This window comes from Anabrus simplex, chromosome 1 (genome assembly GCF_040414725.1).
Source record: "Anabrus simplex isolate iqAnaSimp1 chromosome 1, ASM4041472v1, whole genome shotgun sequence".
NCBI classification, from domain to species: Eukaryota; Metazoa; Arthropoda; class Insecta; order Orthoptera; family Tettigoniidae; genus Anabrus; species Anabrus simplex.
In genome coordinates, this window is record NC_090265.1 from 386,211,728 (window position 1) to 386,230,775 (window position 19,048).

General features: G+C 39.5%; 1 protein-coding gene across 6 annotated transcripts in view; it reads right to left on the reverse strand.

Moving 5' to 3' along the window:
* The window catches only part of LOC136856820 (protein bric-a-brac 1), a 1,345,352-nt gene that overhangs the window by 1,069,039 nt on the left and 257,265 nt on the right, over positions 1–19,048 (reverse strand). For all 6 annotated transcript variants that reach the window (XR_010858465.2, XM_067134959.2, XM_067134961.2 and 3 more), the window contains one exon: positions 12,864–12,961. The gene's annotated coding sequence lies outside the window, so the exon portion shown is untranslated. The remainder of the gene's footprint in view (positions 1–12,863; positions 12,962–19,048) is intronic.

A 19,048-nucleotide genomic window follows, 5' to 3' on the forward strand; every position in this document is an offset into this window, starting at 1 on the left:
GTAAATATTTTCTCAAGCCAATTAAAATTGGCGGTTTGTACAGGCATCTAGCCTATTTGTAAAGAGTTCTGGAAACCTCCCCTCGAAATACTATAAAAGCTGGGCGCTTTAAGGTGGCATTATCATCTTCATCGCTCCAGTGGATCGTGTGCAGCGAGTATTAAGGAGGCAGGGGCCGTAAATCGGCGTTAGGAAGGCCCAGCAAACAAGGTAATGGCAGAAATTCATATGTGATAGCTCCAGGCAGATAGCTTGAGGGGACGATTTCAAACTTTTTATTTATGTGAAGTCCTACTTTATGGTTTAAATGTCGATTTGCGGCAAGTCTGAGGACTCTGTTGAAATCCCTGCGGGGACACGTGTAAACTAAGGGAACAAAGAGAGATAACCCTCTGTTGATTCCCATTCAACTTGGTATGGGGTGACTAAGATTTTCTAAACCGCTAAATTCTTAACACTCTTTTGGCATTTAATATTTCTCGTTTGGTCACCCCTCTGTAGAATAGGCTCCTCTGCAACTTCGGGCCATAAGCCCACTTAGGGTTTTTAGAGTTTTTCAGAAAGGAGTGAAGTGTTTCGCCTCCTAGCCTTTTGTTCATGGACAATCATATTTTATTAGTTGCTTTACGTCGCGCCGATACAGATAGGTCTTATGGCGACGATGGGAGAGGGAAGGGCTGGGAGTGGGAAGGAAGCGGCCGTGACCTTAATTAAGGTACAACCCCAGCATTTGCCTGGTGTGAAAATGGGAAACCACGGAAAACCATCTTCAGGGCTGCCGACAGTAGGGTTCGAACCTACTATCTCCCGAATACTGGCCGCACTTCGGCGACTGCAGCTATCGAGCTCGGTGACAATCATATTAAACCTTTTCTTTTTCACATTAAGGTCATTTAGAATGGGCACTCATCGCCCCTGTTTATTTGCAATGGTTTATAGAGTAGTGTGTAACAAACTGTTGAGCAGAAGTGACTGCAAGTACATTATATTTTGAAGTTTGTCAACATTAACCTTGTATGGAACTTGTGCCTCTGAGAAGCTGGACTACAGTGACCTTTGGAGCTTAGTCTCCTAGGATGTAAATAAGTGGAGCAAACGTGCTCTTATAAAGCTGTACCTGTTTAGAGCTATATTGCTCCTCCCTTGTAGATTATCGCGCTGATAATTTTCTCCAGTTCTTGTACCTGATTTTTGGACGTATAGTTCGCTGTTGTTATCACAGCCGACGAGCTCATTTGTTGTTGTTTAGTTAGATTTTGTATCTATCGAATTTTAAACAAAAAAAAAAAAAAAAACGAAAGAAATCAAATTTCAAAATTTAGTACTTTAACTTATGCTCTGGTCATTTCCGCGTTCCATGATATCCCCGGAACAATGGCAATTTACTTCTTCACACAACGGAGGAATGTCACTAGTCTATTAAATGAAAGTAAAGTGCGCCGAGCTTACTTTTTATTTATTATTTTTTTATTTACAATTTACTTTATGTCACACCGACACAGATGGGTCTTATAATGGCAATGAGATAGGAAAAGGCTAGGAGGTGGAAAGAAGCGACCTTAGCCTTAATTAAGGTACAGCGCCAGCACTTGCCTGGTGTGAAAATGGACAACGACGGAAAACCACCTTCAGGGCTGCCGACAGTGGGGTTCAAATCCACTACCTTCAGAATACAAGCTGATAGCTACGTGAACCAAAGCATACCTTAACTAAGATCACGGCCGCTTCCTTCCCACTCTTAGCCCTTTTCTACCCGATCGTCGCCATAAGCAAATTATTAAAAAAGAAAGTATAAAACTAGATAGAGCAAGAATTATGATGTATGTACTTGCATATATATATATTCTTTTTGAAGATGCTTACTATTAAACTACGGCAGGAATAAAAAGAGATAATTTTATACAGTTAAGAATCCCTGAAAAACAAATAAAACATTGATATTTGAGAGATAATACTATTAAAATTACTGAACTCATAAAGGAACCAAAATTGTTTATTAGAGATCTACAAAGAATTAGAGGTACGGAACTGTGGATTTATTTGAATGAACTATAATTATCATTCAAAATTTACTTTGAACGATTTCTGCGTTCATAATAACCTGTTAAATTATTTATCTCTACCAAGCTCTGAAGAAGAAAATATTTAAAAATAAAATGAAAAATGTTGGATGAAAGGAGTACTTATCAGATTTATGATTCCTTAGCAAGCACATCAGAACAGGAGTAAGTACGTTACGCCCGAATGTTGTGTCTTTGCCGCTTGATCACGATTTTGAGGCACGATGAGTTGAGTCCCACAAGGGGTGCACCAGTTTTTCTTAATAAGCTAACAAAATACACTACGAAACTTCCATTCATTCATCTCGAAGATGTAGACACCGCTTTCAAAACGAGCGAATGAAGTTCCTGCCACAGGACGAAAAAAAAAAAAATCCTTCAAGGATTATTTGTATTTTGCAGACTTACTACTGCCAATGATTCTGATTTTCAGAACATGCATAGGTTAAATTTTCTCATACGGCGTGAAGAACTACAAATGGGCGTGAATCGTTTTACAAAAATACTGATCGGCCTTACCACCCGTCACCCTACCATACTCTGCTCAAAAAATGATATCTGGTCAATCTATTTCACACGTCTATGATACACTAATATATTGAAATGAAAAGAGACACGCAATGAAAACAAACCTCCTCCTCTGCAACAATTACGAACTGAAGTGAAGAGAGTTCTTTGGGCATTCAAAATACGTCGTCATTGCACAACGTGCCATAACAAAGAGGTCCCTCGTCATAACATAAACCAGGCATGTCACTGCCGTGAAAGTCCAATCTACATACCACTATGCATTCATAGAGTAATTAGTAACATCTAAAGACATGACCAAATACATTTTTTTTATTCTGATGCTACAAGATAGCCCCCTTGTGGGTGAGGGTGGTAGAATAACACCCACGGTATTCCTGCTTGTCGTAATATGCGACTAATAAGAGTCCCAGAGGCTCTCAACTTCGGAGCGTGAGTTGGCGACCACGGGGCCCTTAGCTGAATCCTGGTATTGCTTCAAGTTACTTGTGCCAGGCTCCTCAATTTCATCTATCCTATCCGGCCTCCCTTGGTCAACTCTTGTTTTTTTTTCGACCCCGAGGTATTAGGACACTCGAGCACTAGGGAGTCTTTAATATTCACGCCTTTTGTGTCCGACTCGTTGGCTGAATGGTCAGCGTACTGGCCTTCGGTTCAGAGGGTCCTGGGTTCGATTCCCGGCCGGGTGGGGGATTTTAACCTTAATTGGTTAATTCCAATGGCCTGGGGGCTGGGTGTTTGTGCTGTCCCCAACATCCCTGCAACTCACACACCACATATAACACTATCCTCCACCACAATAACACGCAGTTACCTACAAATGGCAGATGCCGCCCACCCTCATCGGAGGGTCTGCCTTACAAGGGCTGCAATCGGCTAGTAATAGCCACACGAAATTAATTAACGCCTTTTGTGGCCCTTGCGTTTCTTTGGCCGATACCTTCATTTTTCAAGGTGTCGGATCCATTCCACATTTTCTCTCTGATTAGTATTATACGGAGGATTGTTGTCTAACTGCACTTCCTCTTAAAACAATATTCACCACCACCACAACTACAAAATACCCTTTCAGAATACATGCAAAATATTAAGTTCACAAAACGGAGAAAGGGTATCATGTATAAGGAAAAGTTTACCAGTACTTGCTTTTCGACAACATAATTCCTAACTCGAGCTTGTAAAGACTACTAGATTCAAGAACCTTCCAATATCAGTCAAATGTTGCACATGGTATTTTAACATAATACTGAATTACACAAATATCATAACCATACTACTAACATTTAAAAAAATTCTGCTTTTTTAAACATACTTATACGTATGTACGATAATTCAATACGCTTTTCTTGATACACTCAGTTTATACAGATTCAATACATCGACGAGCATGCTGTTGAAATAAATAAATAAATAAATAAATAAATAAATAAATAAATAAATAAATAAATAAATAAATAAATAAATAAATAAATAAATAAATAAATAAATACATTAACGGACGCAACTAGGGTGACCAACCGTCCCCAATTTACGGTACTTTGAAAATGTTCCGGGCGGGACGTCACTTGTCCCGCAGTTGTCTCGTTTTCTATCTGAACACATTTTCCTGTTATTGCCATCGGTACGAATTTTCACTGTATGCAGCTGTCCTGCAGCCCAACTTTAACTAAACAAAGCGTAACCGCTGCCAACAGCATGATCTTTGAAAGTGCAAAGAAGCAGGTTATAGTACCTTTGGAGAAGCGTTCCGAATCTATTGAATGACTAAGAAATTTTGGCTTGTGTAAGAAGTGCTGATAAACACAATTTCAAGCAAGATATATGATGCAATAGTTTTACTTACGTTGAAGCTTTCAGTATTTCTACGCTTAGAGGCTTGTTGTTTAAAACTGGCCTAATATCTAGGTCATCGACCCAGCAAGTGCTGTTAGAAAATATTTCACGTAACTGATAACACTAAGAAGTGTCCCGTATATGTAACTTTTTCTATATTCCCATTTTTTTAAAAGAAACTTGTGATAACATTTAGACTATGAAATGTTCAATATTTATTTTATTATTTCAAAATTTGTTGACTTTTATATGTTTTCATTTACATGAATGGTCTTCAACCCACATACTGGAAAAGAAATTATACAATAAACATGAGTGAAATGTATTTTTCTATGTTATTACTTCAATGAGAGGGTCAAAAAGAAAAGAGGGAAACTGGCAGCACAATGTGTTTGAAAACGTTAACATTTTTGTCATTTCAAAATTAGAGCTAAAAATGTAGGTGACTCCCAAAACTGTGCAATGTCCCCCTTTTTTTGACTTTCTTGTCCCTCATTCTTTCCTTCAACAGTTGGTCACCCTAGACGCAACGTACAGGATATTTTTACCGGGGACGCAATTTACGGTCCCTGCAAACCTACTTTACCACTTTTCTTCTCTCTCTAAAACCAAATGAGATTTAACGTGAGTTCTTTCGAACTTTTGTGCTTACTTGACAGCAATAGAGCATAACATTGATTTCATATGCCTATATCGAGAGTGGTGTTTTCTATCCCCCAAAGCCATGAACAAGAGAGGATCGTGGCAGTAAGCGAAGACATGAATTCATCAGTACCAAAATGACAGCCGATTCTACAATTTGCAGTAAATCTTTATCGTCGAGCTTAGTGAGGCAATCGATTATTCATTTTGTTTCTGTTTCTAAGAACCCAAATTCAATCTACGCTGAGGTCGGTGTCATTTGAAGGTGTTTAAATGTGACAACTCCGTGTCGTTAGTTTTTGTCACGTTAAGGAATTCCTACACTGGCGAGTTTCCACAAAATCAACAGCAACTGAAGGTACGCTAAACAAATGACATTATTATTGAATGAATGAAAACCTACAACCTGTTTTCCAGTCATTGACCGGGTCAGGGATGTAATGAATGAATCATATATAGGCTATTATTACGATGGGGTCGCCACTCCCAAAGTGATGGATATTAATGACTGATAGATGGTAAGAAATGAGAATGGAGAGTGTTGCTGGAATGAAAGATGACAGGGAAAACCGGAGTACCCGGAGAAAACCTGTCCCGCCTCCGTTTTGTCCAGCACAAATCTCACATGGAATGATCGGGATTTGAACCACGGTATCCAGCGGTGAGAGGCCAACGCGCTGCCGTCTGAGCCACGGAGGATCTTACATTATTATTATTATTATTATTATTATTATTACTAGCCGGGCTGAGAGCTCAAGACGGTTGAGGAGCTGGCCTTCTGATCCCAACGAGGCAGGTTCGATCCTGGCTCAGTTCGGTGATATTTGAAGGTGTTCAAATACGTCAGCCTCGTGTCGGTAGATTTACTGGCACGCAAAAGAACTCCTGCGGGACTAAATTCCAACGCCTCGGGGTCTCCGAAAACCGCAAAAAAGTAGTTAGTAGGACGTAACACCAACAACAATATTGTTATTATCAAGCATAACTTCACATTTTCCGTGAAATAGATTCCTGAAAGACTTTCTATTCACCTCAGAAAAAAAAAACACGCACAGCGCACGCGAGAGAGAGAGAGAGAGAGAGGGGGGGTGGGAGGGGAAGTCAGAGAAAGCTCATGATGACACTATCCTCCACAAATAAAAATGTCACGTGGAAAATATTGCTAAGGATTAGTATGGAAAACGGAGAAAAAGTATGTGGCAGAAATGATGAAAGTAAGAGAACTGAACAGCATCCATAATCAATTATTAAATCCACCACATTCTACTCCCCTGGAACGCAGTTCGTAACTACCCGGTTACCAGGGCTGACAAGGGAAAGGAACAAGCGACAGTCATTCCCGAGAGTCGAACTGTGGCCCTCCCCCACTAGACGAGCTAGCCAATAGCGGCATGTTGTGGAATACTCCCTCTATGCCCACTTATTGATCTATTATTCAGCTTATTTGTCATGATGAAAGGGAGACCGGCGCACTGTATGCTTTGACTAGGCCAACTTGAGGGCCATATCCCAAGCAAACTGTATGCACGATGTCCTACAACATATCAACCTGGATATTATTCTGGAATCTGGGTTTTGCGAAAGTTTCCATGTGCATTTTTAGCCACATTGCAATTTGAAAATACTTCGTAATCAAAATATTACCACCCACTTTCTAAAAGTTCTAGTCTTTACATTTACAGTTCACTTCCAAGCAGTTAAGTTCGGTATATACAGTCAAATTTTCACATTACTCTTCCACGTACAAAGCGCGTCTACTCCTCATTCGGAAAGTTCCAATAAGAATGCCGTATGCCACACTCCGCTTTAAAACACCCCCATTCGGTATCAAGAAGCTATTATTATTATTCCTAAGGAAGGACTACCCAGCAAAGAACACTAGCAATAAAAATTATGAAGTTCGAAGACTGGTTAACAAACATTGGTACTCAGATACTGTTTGCATGACACATGATTCCTATTACTACCACTTTTCCACACCCTTGCAGAGTTGCAGGTGCTATCTGTGTAACACTTGTGGTCTTAGCCTAGTTATAGGACCAGTGGTACGTCTCCTGACGCCAATCTATGGCAAAGGATGTACAGCATTCACTATCGTGTATTTCAGTGGTGGCTGATAGTGTGAGTTTATACGACACACGATACCAGCAATAAAAATGCTACTTACTCGAGGCACAAAAATGTCTTTCCTACCATAGTGACTGAGTTCACTTAGACCCAGGACACGATGACTTAAATCAGAGTGATTTAAATCAGGTGATTTTTATCATTAAAAATCCATGATTGAAGTCAGTTGATTTTTATAATAAATATCTATGTTAAAATCAGTTGGTTTACTTATTGTCATCTTATTACCTGCTGTTCATTGTTCAAAATTAATATTAAAATCAACTATTTAAAGAATGAGTTTGCTTGCTTGTGGTCTACTGGGTGGCGCTTTGGTACCCATCCCACAGGTTTGGAATCGTAGAAAAATAATGTTTTACGATACCTGAAGTAGAGGAGAGGAGAGGAGAGGAGAGGAGAGGAGAGGAGAGGAGAGGAGAGGAGAGGAGAGGAGAGGAGAGGAGAGGAGAGGAGAGGAGAGGAGAGATCCTTACTTTATGCTTGCCAGGGATTCAGCAGCACATCCCAATAATTTTTCTTACTTATATTGAAGAATCAGAAGTGAGACATTGCCCATATGAGTAATTATCAAATATTTCCTCTTCGCCGAAGGATTAGACTACCAACTTCTAAATTAATGTAGTCACGGTTTCCCGCGGTTGACTTTGATGTACTTGATTCAGAATGGAAACTGAACTGCTTTATGAAGTGAAAAGTGAAACTAAACGGCATTAGACGACTTACATGTACAGTTTATGTGGAAATAACATTAATTTACACATAGGAAGCATTTGTAATACTTTAAGAAAAGGTAGGTTGTTACAACTCATTTCCGAAGGTTTTTTTTGTTTGTTTAGTTTGTCTTCCATTTCATTTGAGATAGAGTTAAGTATAATTTTCTAAGAGAGTCGTTATATTGAGTATGTTGTACTGTACTTGTGTCGCAAGAAATTTGCTTTTTACCTTGAGTAATCCAGGCCGAAAACTGGATCCAGTATGGAGAGGATTTAAAAACTTTCCACTTCAGATGGAATGAGAATGAAAGCTCTAAGCAAATCATGCGGTTTAGAAATGCAGGGATTAGTTGCTAGAATGAAGTTACATATTCAGAAATGTAATAGCAAAAAAGATAATTAAAAAAGATGGCTTCCGATTTTTGTTCATGCTAGCCTGGGAGGGTATGTATAGCAAGTGGAGATGTAATTATTCCGTAGTACGTCGGCACTGCATTTGTGCTTATCACAGGATAGCTTGCAGTGGTGTCGCCAGTGTCTTGGGAAGGTGCGGTATCCAACTGATGAGCCCATGCCGCACTGGGGCGAAACACTGGTAATATTTGACGATTGGGTTTCCTGAATTTCAATGAACTCAGAGTATGTTTTAACAGCCACCCGAGCATTAATGCACATTTCAATTCACCCAGGAAAAAATCCGGGAACTTCATTTCTATCAATAGTTGTGAAATATCAGCAAAATCTCAATCCTTCATTCCAAGGATGTTCATCGATGCAGTAGTGCAAGGTGTATCTGCTCTGCAGTGGTGGAAATCTCAAGAAAATGTCATTGGCCAGTTGGTAGTAGACAGAATGTTATGCAGTTGTTAACAGCTAGAGCATCAGTCGCAGGTATAGAACGTTTTGTTTTCTACGTTTGGTGTTGTTCATTCAAAGTTAAGGAACAAAGTTGGCGTAGACAAAGCTCCCAAGCTTGTGCTTTGCATAAACACTTAAATAACGAAGCTATAAATATGACTGAAGATGAAGAACTAGTTTAGAAACGGATTTGGTGTAAAGGATATAGCTTCTAAATTGTGTTTTTATTTAAAAGAATAAGTCACGAGAAAGAAAAATTGTCGTCGCTATAAGACATATCTGTGTCGGTGCGACGTAAAGCCACTAGTAAAAAAACTGATTCAAAAATATATTTTAATATATCACACTCCAATTCAAAATATTGTTAAAACAACAGAATTTAGACTGATTCTTCATGATTCATCTCAGGTACGTAAACAATGATGCATACACAAACCAGAAAATTCTAAATGATAGGTAAACATGTAAAATTGAAACAATCTGATTTAAATAAAAATATTTGAATAAAAATAATTGATTTTGATTTTAAAAATATAATTAATTATTTTTTTACACCCTGCTTAGATCTACTAATGCATCAGTGTTCTCCCTACGACATTTTTAATGGGCGCACCGCCCTGCTGTTTTTACAGACCGCCCGGCTAACATAACCTACAGCTAGTCACACAATATTAATACATATTTCAGTCATTCGGTGTTCCAAATTAAAATGCAAATAGCTTTTTTTTTTTTGCTATTTGCTTTACGTCGCACCGACACAGATAGGTCTTATGGCGACGATGGGACAGGAAAGGGATAGCAGTGAGAAAGAAGCGGCCGTGGCCTTAATTAAGGTACAGCCCGGCATTTGCCTGGTGTGAAAATTGGAAACCACGGAAAACCATCTTCAGGGCTGCCGACAGTGGGGTTCGAACCCACTATCTCCCAAATACTGGAAATGCAAATAGTATAAAATTGTTTATTCAAATTATAAACCTACGTTCTTGTCCGCATAATTATATCAGAATTCAAATGTTCATCTTGGATGAATGTTCAGCTTGATTATGACAGAGTGTTGTGTGCGAGCGGGGTCTGTATTAGCATCGAATCGCATGCGGGTACTCGATTCCCGCCGAGAGCACAAACCGAGTAGTAAGCCCCGGTGGTATACGATTGTGAATGAACAGTAGAACACTAGTCGTTCAAAATACTCCGTTATGATTTAATTTGAGATAACATTAAATTGCGTAGTTTAATTTTGGCATTGATATTAATAATTCCTTGAGAGAATTAAATCGAAATGTTATATTCACTTTGTACGCAGTATTCCCCGCCCGGCTACTTATTCCTGCAACCCAGCTGACGAAATTTTCTGGGGAGAACACTGTGCATGTTTACTCGTTCATCTTCGGACTAAATCACGGATCAAACTGAACACTTCTGCATATCTAGTTTATTTTTAAGCTACACAAGAACCTCGTTTATCCCGCCCTCATTAATCCGGATCTCCCGTTTATCCGGATCGAAAATAATAAAAGGTTATTTTTACTTGTACAGTAAATATATGGTGTGCCACTTCATGCTATTGAAATTATTCAGATTGTTTTATAATACCTGCAATCTCTCTTTCTTACGACTGAGCAAACTGGCCGTACGGTTAGGGTCGCGCAGCTGCGAGCTTGCATTCGAGAGGTAGTGGGTTCGAACCTCACTTCGGCAGCCCTGAAGATGATTTTCCGTTGTTTCCCATTTTCACACCATGCAAATGCTGGAGCTTAATTAAGGCCACGGCAGCTTCCTTCCCACTTCTGGCCCATTCCTATCCATAGGGTTAGTAAATAATACACTAGAGGTAGGTGCGGCGCCACCGTTTGTGAGAGAATCACTGTAGCGAGGGAGCTTATTGAAATCGCAGCTGTTTGGCAAAAAGCTCACTCCGCTGTATTCATCAGTGTAGATAGGGGACTATTAAAATTGTGTGGATATAGATATGGCCTAAAATTCTTACATGTAAATATTCTCAGATACTACAATATACTTGCGATGCTTCTCTCCAGTAAGAAAGAAAGCCCAAAAAGCATAAATGCAAGAGAAATGCGTGATAAAAGAGGACGGTGTTCAGGTGCAGTTAAGTATCACAAAATCAATTTACTGTTCATATTAAGTCTTCTAACAACATATGTTTAGAACGAGGGCGCGTATATTTCGTTATCTTTTATGTGAATGACCAGGACTTTGGCACAATTCTGCCCAACGACCGAAAATGTCGTGTCTCGTACGAAGCGAATGAGCGAGTTTTTAGATCTAAAAAAGCGTTGGCGAGATTTTGGGGTAAAGTAGATAAAATATTGTCATCGCCTGTTTAGACGCTGGCTTTCTGATGCCAAGTTGGCAGGTTCGAGCCTGCTTCAGTCCGGTGATACTTGAAGGTGCTCAGATATGTCAGCCTCTTATACACAGATTTACTGGCACATGAAATAACTCCCGTGGGAAAAAAAAAACCAAAAACGATATATCGGCGTCTCCGAGGTAAAGCCGTTATTATTATTATTATTATTATTATTAAAATCGATGTTTTCTAAACGTGATTAAAAGTAGAAATATGACACTCGGTTGTGGTTTCAGCCTATTATGGAGTTTTTATTTAGCTTTTCCTGAAATGTATGATTTGCTTTAAGATTTTAACGTGTAAAATTATTTCCGTTAATGGAAAGTGAGAGAGGTAAATTATATGACTGAAGAGAACTGAAAAAATACAATATTTTTTTTACAATTTGCTTTACATGTTACCGTCTTATGACGTCCATGGGATAGGAAAGGACTGTGAGTGGGAAGGAAGCGTCCCCCGCATTTGCAAGCTTACAGCTGCGCGGCCTTAACCGCACGCCCAACTGGCTCGGTCAATAATTTATTATGCTTGTATATAGTCCTATATGATATTTAAAGGAATAATAGTATTGACGAAAGTAAAGAACTCAGATGTTCACACGGTGTTGCACATCTAGTCTCTAATATTGTAAAATCTGGTAAGGTATGAATGGGAACTGCTACACATATTGTACGAAGGGAAAGCAACAGAAAATACATTCAGTACCTTTTAATAATAAAAATACACACAAAAAGTAAAAAAATGGAGCCCAGTTCCAGGCTATCATGCACATTTTTTTTCTTTTTTGTACCAATTTCCTTTACGTCACACCGACGCAGATAGGTATTACTGCGACTAAGGGATAGGAAAGGGCTAGGGGTGGGAAGGAAACGACTGTAGCCTAAATTAAGGTACAGTCCCAGCATTTGTCTTCTGTGAAAATTGGAAACCATCTTCAGGGCTGCCGACAGTGGGGTTCAAACCCACTATCTCTTGAATGCAAGCTGACAGCTACGTTGCTCGGTATCATGCACATGGCCATTCAGCGAAAGGAAAATGTAATCCCTTATATTACCTAAAACATTAATTTCAGTCCTCAAGGTATGATCCAAAGAATCTCATTCACGCCGATAGGGGAATCAGTCGCGAATTCAGCCCAAGTAGGCCAATTCACATGACAATGAGTGTCACGCAAATTATTATTTTATAGGCCTACGCACAGAAATTATTTTCAAGGAAACATACTTGTGAAACGACACGTCATTGCCCTTTATGAAACTCTCTATGCAGTTGTAAGCTGCACAGGAAAATGGCATTTTCCTTCAGAGAAGTATATACTTCAATTTATCAGGAAGCTCTATTAGTCACAGTACACAAGAACCTCGTTTATCCGGATTAAGTGGGACCGGAACTGATCCCGATTATCGAAAATCCGGATAATCCGAAAAAACTAAAAACAAATACCGTACACGTTATATACTCTATTAACATAAGTTGTACAGTAATACCTTTTTTCTGTTGCACAAAAAAATATAAGAACACTTTTCTTACATTTACGACTATGCTTTATGCACTGAAATAATGTGTGAGCTTTTCCTGTTTTACATTTGTAAAAAGATAAAACCAAAGAAAAATGTAGAGATCAAAATTCCTTGATTGGCACTCCAACAGCATCACTAGATTGGAAAATAAACAAAACATAATAAACGAAATAACAACAAAATGAAACAAAAATAAAATAATCAGAAAGCTTACCAAAAGAAAATATAGAGAACTGTAGCCCTTTCAGAATGAATTGGATCCATAAATCGAACTCCATGAAAACACATCAGGTTGGTCGTCAATGGAACTACCTGGAAATTAGTTAACATTGTGTAAGCAATAGTTACTACGGCAAGTTCTCCAATCCAAGTACTCACCACTCAGAAATATAAACAGTGCATTTGATAAGTCAGCATCAAACATAGTAAACCGATACACAACAAAATAAAATAATCAGAAAGCTTACCAAAATAAAATATAGAGAACTGTAGAAGTCCCAAGGAAAAACAATCCAAAATATTATTTCGTGGGCAATTGCCTTCGCGACGTCCTTCATAACTGTCAAGAGGAGGTCACCATGTGGTTTTCCACAAAAGTGTTCAAATTTTGAGGATTTCCCCTTCATTAACAAAAATATTTTAGCCCTGTTCGAGCGTTTCTGCCTTTGGGCCTTATTTTGTTCAACATTTAACGTTTAAAATCTATCCTCGAACTTTTGTAGTCTTATTCGCGCAGATACTCCCGACTTGCCTCAGTGGCATAGTCGTTAGCGCAGTGGCATTGCAACTGAAAATTCCGAGTTCGAATCCGACCTTAAATTTTAAAATTTCTTTTTCATTTTTCTTTTCTAAAATGTTATATTTTGGTACAATATTTTTTAAAGATTATATCCAATACTTTATTAATTGTTGTGTTGTTGCTATTTTTAATATTAATAAATATGTAAATTGTTTATATTATTAGCAATATTTGTCACACTTTCACTGTTCGTCCGACAATGAATCGCCTGAACTTTGCTAACGAATAAAAATTACAAGTTCAAACGACAAGGACGAATAATGATTTAAAACATTGCAAATAGCTCTAAAACAGAAGACACCACAGTAAATAAAATATTTAAAAAAATAAAAGAAATAAGGGATGTATCTGTAAAGGAAAAAAGTTTTGACCAAGATCGGACTCGAACTCGAAACCTTCAGAACCCAATGTCAATGCGCTAGCGACTACGTCATGGAGACAATTTGAAAATATCTGCGAGATTAAGACTACAAAACTTTGAAGCATAGATTTTAAACGTTAAATTTTGAAAAAAAAAAGGCCCATTGGCAAAAACGCTCGAACAGAGCTAAAATACTTTTAATGAAGGTCAAATCCTAAAAATGTGAACACTTTTCTAGAAAACAATATGGCAGCCTCCCCTTGTGAGTTTAACTATGCGGTACTCGACCAGTACAGCAAAAGCTATCCTAAACGTCGTTTTTCGACGATGTTTTTAGGAGAACTACTCTCGGAGCACCAATTCTAATCCTATCTCCTTCACATAACATCACTATTAGGCAACAGTCGTAGGCTAATATCGTTAGCGTGCGTTGACACTACTAAGTGATCTCGCACTCTCACGACCCTAAAATGTTCAGCTGATTTTAGGAGCAATCTTGTTCTGTACATAATAAACGAGGTAATCTCTAACAAAGAGGTACAAATCTCCCCAAGAGCAATGTTACAGACAGCACTGTGTTTCAAAGGAGGTTTTTAGTGGATCTCAAAGGTGTACTACCCATCGTCTTTCTGAGCAGCGACAGTCCAACTGCTGAGTCCGCAGTCACACTGTGCTGAAAGGTTGGTTATTTTACAACTGAAACAGTCTGAAAACTTTAAATTTTTGTTGAGATGAGATGGAGTAGAGTTATCTACAAAAAGAAAACCCTCACACTAGACGAATGAAAGACGAAGCAAAGCAAACATACAAGTGAAATACAATTAAAATCCAAAATAATTGGCAATGAACAAGGATTCCCTTCATCCGCTTTCTGACGATAAATGGTAGTAAGATTTATTAGAAATAAATCATCTGTCCTCCAGCGAGGGTGACCATAAAGGTCCGGAATACATAAATTACAGTATGTAATGTAATTATACTTTATTTTTATTTTTATAAAATGCTATTTGTTCGGGGCGTCGACCCATGTGGATCTTTTGCCCCTACTGGCACCATATTGTATGAACCTGCGTGTAATTGGAATGGTGGTAGTGTGGAATGTTATATAATTATACTTAATCATTTTTACTGGAAAAGTCATCGTTAGCTAGAGATTACGATTTAAGGTATAAATGCAACTATATAATTTGCAGAGAATCTCTTTGGTCTGCAATAAGAATTTTTCTACGTCATAAAACGGAATTTTCAAAATTTGGAGGGCAAAGGAAAATCCAAACAGAAGGCCTCTGACAACAAACTGACCAAGAGGAATATTATATTTGGCCGATAGATATGGCAGACAACACCATCACTTTATTATCTTTCTTAGTGATGGCTATGTTGTCGTTCATTCGTCGGTAGGGACGCAGTGAACTACTTCGTGCACCTCCAATCCACGCTGCCTCAGGCCTTGAGCAGTTCATGCCCTTACTCGATGGTGACGATTGTTTCGCAGTAATTCGGTGCTTCTGCAGAACCGCAGAACATGTCCAAACGTTTGTCTCACTGCAACCGGTTTGGCAGCAACGGGTTGAGCTGAAAGTCCTGCCAGGAACCGATCTTACCACGGTCAGGTTGCACGACATTTTTATAGCATTTATATATTCCGATGAAGATAAAGGTGACTTGGAGCATCCAGGAGTTTGCTTTCGGGTGATCGACGTACAAAACCACCCCTCTCCCTCAATGAGAAAACTGACACTGTAACTGAAGAGATCCGTCTCTCATTATCCCTCGCAGTTTTCTTCCAGTTGTTTTAGAGAGAAGACTTTATTTATCACATAGTTGTAGCAATCATCGTTGACAAGACAATCATATAGCATGTGCGAAGTTATCTAACTACCCTGTTACCTTCCATCAACATTCAGGCGTACTCGGGACGCTGCAGTAATCCCATCTATCGGGATGGGTGGCAGCAGCAGATGATGATGATGATGATGATGATGATGATAATGATGGATGATGCTCGTCGTTTAAAGGGGCCTAACATCTAGGTCATCGGCGCCTAATGGTACGAAATGAAACGAAATGACAAATTAAAACCCCAAAATAATCCACTGACCACAATTCAAAACGTGAGGACGAAGAATTAATGAATGAATGGATGGATATGAATTTAAAACGATCAGTGGAACCGACCCACAGTGCCTCACATGCACAGAAGTTGGCATAGAACAATAGTATTACTGACCTAGGGACTGCTTCTATAGCACAATACTGAATCGATGATACTTGTAGTCGAAAGGGGTGCAAAATCCAAGTCAGCGGCCCCTGACAATGGTACTTATCGCTTGGAAAGTAGAACCATGGCATTTGTCATGATGCGGTACTAATCAAAAGTAGGGTAGACTCGCGGTATTCCACACATTATGGTACTACTCATAGGTAATGAAATTCGCACAAGTATTACAGCTCTACGCTGTTTCGCACATTGCGGCGCCATTTACAGGCAACGCAAACCTATGGTGTTCATCACATAAGGGTACTAACCACAGGGACTCGTACTATCTCGTGGTGTTCCTCATATAGTGGGTACTAAACATAGGCAAGCCAGAACCATGGGTTCTCTCATCCCATGGTGTCGCTCATATAGTGTTACTAATCACAGGTACTGTAAAAGCCGTCGTGCGCTCATTTGCTACTAATCACAAACCTATTTGGTTCCCAATATAGTTGTACTACAAGCTAAAAGCGACCCATGGTGTTCCCCGCGAGGTGGTACTAATCACAAGTAGTTTCATGGTTCTAATTTGATCATCCCTTGGTCGCCCCTTTTATTCGCCTCTTACGACAGGCATGGGATACCGTGGGTGAATTCTTCGTCTGCGTCCCCCACCTACAGGGTGTTGTGTGTTTGGTCCGCGAGACAAATTTTATTTCCCTTAAGTCCGCCGGCAAGCCGGTAAGGACCCCCCTATCCGCCACCTGGGACGCGCCACGTGGGAGTATCACCTCTCCCCCTGTTACGCCAGCGTAGTAGGTTCGTGGGGTGGCAGCTGAAGAGACAAATCACATCACAACAATGGCCAATGTAATGTTAGTCTATTGTTCATCAGTTTTATGATCTTCCGATATTTTAGGCATTCACATTTAGTTTACTACCGACTCTCTGATATTAGAGCATCTAATGTAAAGGGAGTCCTTCCTTCTTTCATGACCCCCTCTCTCTCCTTTTATTCCTCAATGGATCGTTTTTTTACGATTTTTTTCGTTTTTGTAATCATCTTCACAATTTTCCTTGTCGTTATGGACCAGTGACCACACGGTTTTGCACCGTAAGACAATGACGACAAACCATCGCCAGTTAACACGATTAAACAATATTTCCATGTTTTTTTTTTTTTTTTTTTTTTTTTTTGCTAGTTGCTTTACGTCGCACCGACACAGATAGGTCTTATGGCGACGATGGGACAGGAAACGGCTAGGAGTTGGAAGGAAGCGGCCGTGGCCTTAATTAAGGTACAGCCCCAGCATTTGCCTGGTATGAAAATGGGAAACCACGGAAAACCATTTTCAGAGCTGCCGACAGTGGGGTTCGAATCTACTATCTCCCGAATACTGGATACTGGCCGCACTTAAGCGACTGCAGCTATCGAGCTCGGTTTATTTCCATGTTAGCCATGCTCGGCATTGATATGGACTAAGCAAGAAAAGTCTAAACTGTATGAAACATAAACGATCGGAACTTGTATTCAGCCAGCAGAGATAGGCGCGGAGAAGCGAACCATTTATTAACCAACCATCAGCTACTTCATAGAATCGTACATCTCCTATATAAGGGTTGTAGGACTTTTCATCAAAGAATACTGAATTTATATACGGTTATGATTGTTTTAAATGAAACAATAACATCAAGATCAGCTCCAGCTCTATCAGTGTATTAAGATACTTGTGCCATATCCCAATCAATATCGACAACCCTAAGTACGAAGGTGACAGTGGCGATTATTGTCTTAAGATGGGCTCTTTACTACAATGAGGATATAAAAAGGATCGTTAAAAAATGAAATTTAATTAAAAATGAAATAATCAAAAGAGGAGATGAGCCATGAAGTACGAGAAAATCAAACTACTGCCACGATTTTACACCATTAATCCCACTTGATGAGTCTCCGAACGTCAACGGGTACTTGTCAATCCTTGCAGATCACGTACATATCACCTGTATCAGCTTCGTAAATCTAACAACACAAGAGCCGAAAGAGAACAAGAGCTGACCACGGGATTTCAAATAGGAAAGATGAAAGCGAAGAGCCCGCCACAACTAAGTAGAAACAATGCAAGACCCAGCTACATGCCCAAGTTCCAATTCCCAACAGATCCCCCTTTCGGTCGCAGATGATACCAGGGATGTATTCCATGCCCCCAATCACAGGGACACTCCGAAGTCCGAACTCGACTGAAAGTAATGAGGATATGATCAGCGCGGTAATGGGTGAAAAACGTAGGGGGAGAAAAACAAGAGCCGAAGGTTGGTGGGGTACTGGAGCAGTAGGCCAACAAACACTGCAGCGCCCTCCATTGCTAACAGCAGCAACTATAAGAGATTTCGACGGCTTTAAGAGGACCAGTAAAATATGTTACATTAATGCGTGTGCGTGTGTGTGTATCCTAGTAGCGAGTTTTTACGACCGGACGGCCTTCCTGACATCAACCTCATCAAAGGGGTTAAAGAAATGAAATCAATGACATGATATACAACGGTAGGAAGGAAGAGGGTGAAACACGGTGCCAGCAAATACCTTGGGCAATATATGGGAAGTTTTTCTTGATGACGGGCAGATGTGGTAAACACATATTTTCGGTAGTTTTGTTCTGTTAAAATCGGCAGCATCGAGCGACTAAAATCATTAAGGCGTCTTAAACCTTTTGTACTGTTATAATGTAAAGTGCTTGTATTTAATATAAGTAATAAATCGGGTAGCCTAATATCCGGTGAATCAGTGCGTATTGGTGAATTACACTACGTCATTACCTATATTATATCCTTTATTTTAGGTCCAACGCCAAGATATTACCTTGATATTCAATCGAAACACAAGGGGAAACGCATCAGAGACGTGTTTATCTAAATGACCACAGACCTTCCGTTAATTCGCGATTTAAGAACATTCACACTGGTAAGACCAAATGTTTACATGCATTATGTCATCTGGTACGGGCTAGAGTAATTTCGTTACTTTCATTGATCTGCTTCAGC